General features: G+C 43.3%; 1 pseudogene; it reads right to left on the bottom strand.

The window, feature by feature from the left end:
• Positions 1-957: 957 nt before the first annotated feature.
• Positions 958-2895, bottom strand: LOC115183199 (globoside alpha-1,3-N-acetylgalactosaminyltransferase 1 pseudogene; annotated as a pseudogene).
• Positions 2896-4280: the final 1385 nt, after the last annotated feature.

Below are 4280 nucleotides of genomic sequence, written 5' to 3'. Positions count from 1 at the left end.
TTTAACTTGTCATCTTCAATCATTTTAAATGGATTGTACACATCTGTGGTTGTATTGTGTTTTTACATTGTCAAATCTAATCCTCTAGCGGGTCACAGAACACACCTTCCACGTCGTTCATTATTTTCCATTGAACCCATAGCCCCTCGTTGATTATCCCTCACATAACATTGATTAGATGGTATGACTTGAATTGAAGGATTTTCCCTTTTGCCTTGACATTGGCAGGATGTTTTTACACAAGGAAGGGAATCCTCCATATTACCTTTTTAAAAGGGTATTTTTCTTTGTTTTCTTACAGTTTACAGTATATGTATTGTGGTTAGGGGTTGTTTCTGGACTGGAATGCCAGGTCCACTTTGACATTATGCTGAAGTTTTTCTAAATGGAAATTCAGTCCACCACTGTGTCTTGTCTGATGTACAAATCTATAGATGGAATCATTGCAACATTCCCTATTTCTCCACTAAACCACTGGTTTGTTCCTCATACACCGCATATCGTTGTAACAGGGGAGATGTTGTTTTTAGTTAGGCTATAGAAAATATAACAAGTAGTGAAATAACACAAACATTCTGAAAGCGGTTAAATATTTATTTCAAGAAAAATACACATAATCGTATTTAAAAAAAAACATTTATTGAGATTTTTCCCAATAATCAACATACACGATAGTCTACAGAATAAATAAGGTAATAAAATATATATACTTTCCTATAAGTGAAGAATATTATTATCCCTAAACTACAACAGTGACTGATATATATAGTACATTAAAAATAGTAGTTTTATGTTAGTGTATATATTTAGTGAAAATAAAGGAGAGCCGCACACCCTAGGAGCTCAAATGCAAAAATGTAATATCCAACGTTTGGACAGACAAACTGTCTTCCTCAGGGTATAAAACACAGTGTATGTATTTCATCAAGAGAGAATGAATGGCGCCAGACATCTGTATACCCAATGTGACATTTTATGCCTTTCCCTAACCTTAACCCAAACCTCAGTGAAGCAATACCTGAAATTAACCTAACGTTAACCATAATCAATAAAGTTTTTTTTCGGCCGGTTGAATATCCAATTCCTAGTCCTATACATTGGGACGAATTTCAGCATAGTTTTTAATGACAGAAGAGAAGCGAATGACTTTGACCTCTTTGGTTTTGGTCTTCTTGTCATCCCACTGGTACTCTGGAGACAACAGCTTGCTGGGCTTGTTGTAAAGCAGGTACCTGTTGAGGTGACTCTCCTCCTGCCAGGCAGCCTCGATGGAATTCCTCGCGTCCTCTTCAAGCTGGTTCCGACATACCTTTGTTAGTGTATACACATCCTCCACGGACCCTCCGAACACAGCCCCGGCGTAGTAGTAGTCTCCCTCATCCATGGGGATGTAGGCTGTCGAGGCTGGGCGCCGTTCGTATGTGAAGTGGTCACGGGTCTGCTGGTAAAACCATGGGTGAATCACAGCAACCAGCCTGCCCAGAGACTCGGCCCCCCAGCGAGCATGGAACTTGCTGTCCACGTCCAGACAGAAGATGTAGTCAGCCTCCCTGCTGATCTGACGTTCGATGGCTGTCTGAATGATCTCCATCCTCCGGGCTGATATCTCCTGCCAGCGGTTTGAACCTGGGACCTGGATCACACTCAAATGTCTCCCCTGGGACAGGTTCACTGATGGAACATCGTCGGGACGATCAGTGAAAACGTAGTAGCGCACGTTGAAGTCGACCATGAAGTGCTTCTCTGCTGTTTCCAGGAAATCTTGGAGAAAGCGTACGTATCTGTCAGAATTTAAAGACACACAGGTAACTGACAAAATATAGGAAACATCAACATAAAGGGTACTTAATAGAGAGTTGGGCCACCACCAGCCACCTTGGGCCACCACCACCAGCCACCTTGGGCCGCCACCACCAGCCACCTTGGGCCGCAACCACCAGCCACCTTGGGCCACCACGAGCCACCTTGGGCCACCACGAGCCACCTTGGGCCACCACGAGTCACCTTGGGCCACCACGAGCCACCTTGGGCCGCCACCACCAGCCACCTTGGGCCACCACCAGCCACCTTGGGCCACCACCAGCAACCTTGGGCCACCACGAGCCACCTTGGGCCACCACGAGCCACCTTGGGCCACCACCAGCCACCTTGGGCCACCACGAGCCACCTTGGGCCACCACGAGCCACCTTGGGCCACCACGAGCCACATTGGGCCACCACCAGCCACCTTGGTCCACCAACAGCCACCAGAACAGCTCTAATGCACCTTGGCAAAGATTCTACAAGTGTCTGAAACTCTATCGGAGGGATAATTTGGTGTTTTGTTGATGGTGGTGGAAACATTATCTCAGGCTCATTTGGATTGAGATCTGGTGACTGGCATATGGTTTACATCGTTTTCATGCTCATCAAACCATTAGGTGACCACTTGTGCCCTGTAAATGGGGGCATTGTTGATCTGTGGGCATAGCCATGGTAGCAAAAAGAATGACTGAAATAATGGTCAGCCCAGCCTTTTTATACATGACCGTTAGCATAATGGGATGTTAATTGCTTAATTAACTCAGAAACCACACCTGTGTGGAAGCACCTACATTCAATATACTTTGTATCCCTCATTTACTAGTGTTTTCCACTATTTTGTCAGTTAATTGTAAATAACATAAGGGTTTAAGGTGCCTTGCTCAAGTGCACAATGGCAGTATCAGGCTCCTGCGATTCTGATGCCAGAAACCCTCTGTAACTGTATGGTCATTCTCATAGGACTGTATAGGACATACTCAACCGTTTCTGAACAGAAATTACAGTCTACCAGGAAATAAACAAAGTAGTACAGTTATTCAAATCTTAGCCAAGCCATGAATCATGACATCATGATATTGTATTACCTGCCATGTGACATTAGCTGGTTATGTCCTCATACACTGAGTGTTTTTTTGTTGTCTTGCCCATTCACCATCGGAATGGCACACATACACAATCCACGTCTCAATTGTGTCGAGGCTTAATAATCCTCCTTTAACCTGTCTCCTCCCCTTCGTCTACACTGATTGAAGTGGATTTAACAAGTGACATCAATAAGGGATCATAGCTTTCATCTGGATTCACCTGGTCAATCTGTTATGGAGAAAGCACGTGTTCATAATGTTTGTACACTCAGTGTAGTTTCAATGTTGTAAAAATAATGATAGTTTAACTTCCCTTTTGAATATTTGGGAAAAGTTGTAGGCTACTCACTTTCCAACAGCAAACACTGTGGTTGCTATGGTGAGGTTCATGGACTTGTAGATTATGTCGACGAGGTCAGGGTCAAAGGTTCCTTCCCAGACGATGGGTGCCAACCATGGGGTGACTGCCACCACATCAGTACGACTAAAGAAACAGAACAAGATCAAGCCTGACTGTGTTGTACTGATTATGATCTCAATGTTTACAGATATACAGATCAAGCCTGACTGTGTTGTACTGATTATGATCTCAATGTTTACAGATATACAGATCAAGCCTGATTGTATTGTACTGATTATGATCTCAATGTTTACAGATATACAGATCAAGCCTGACTGTATTGTGCGGCAAGTTAGTCAAAATTAAACGGGCCTATTGATATAATGAATATGAATTCAGATGACAGAAATGATTTAAATATTAAAGCATTAGACCTCTCACTAAAGGCTTCAGTCACACAAGTTATACTTAAATCCAAACTGGTTCTCTGGCAGATTAGTAAGAATGTCTCACCCCATGTTCAAGAATGGCCTTTTCCCCTATATTCAGATTACAACCTCTCACTTTCAGTTATTTGAAAATGATATCATTTCCTAAATATCACTATTTTTAAAACAAGCCATAGAACGTTGGAAAGGCACACACCTGTCTATAAAAGGTCCCACAGATGACAGTGCATGTCAGAGCAAAAACCAAGCCATGAGGTGGAAGGAATTGTCCGTAGAGCTCCGAGACAAGATTGTGTCGAGGAACAGATGTGGGGAAGGGTACCAAAATATTTCTGCAGCATTGAAGGTCCCCAAGAACACAATGGCCTCCATCATTCTTAAATGGAAGAAGTTTGGAACCACCAAGACTCTTCGTAGAGCTGGCCGCCCGGCCAAACTAAGCATTCTGGGGAGAAGGGCCTTGATCAGGGACTTGGTGTAATGAACACTGAACAGGTGTAATGAACGGTGTAATGAACACTGAACAGGGATAATGAACACTGAACAGGTGTAATGAACACTGAACAGGTGTAATGAACACTGAACAGGTGTAATGAACACTGA

Source organism: Salmo trutta, unplaced genomic scaffold, assembly GCF_901001165.1.
Source record: "Salmo trutta unplaced genomic scaffold, fSalTru1.1, whole genome shotgun sequence".
Classification (NCBI taxonomy): domain Eukaryota; kingdom Metazoa; phylum Chordata; class Actinopteri; order Salmoniformes; family Salmonidae; genus Salmo; species Salmo trutta.
Note: the sequence above shows the minus strand (reverse complement) of the source record. Positions and strands in the feature narration are given on the sequence as shown.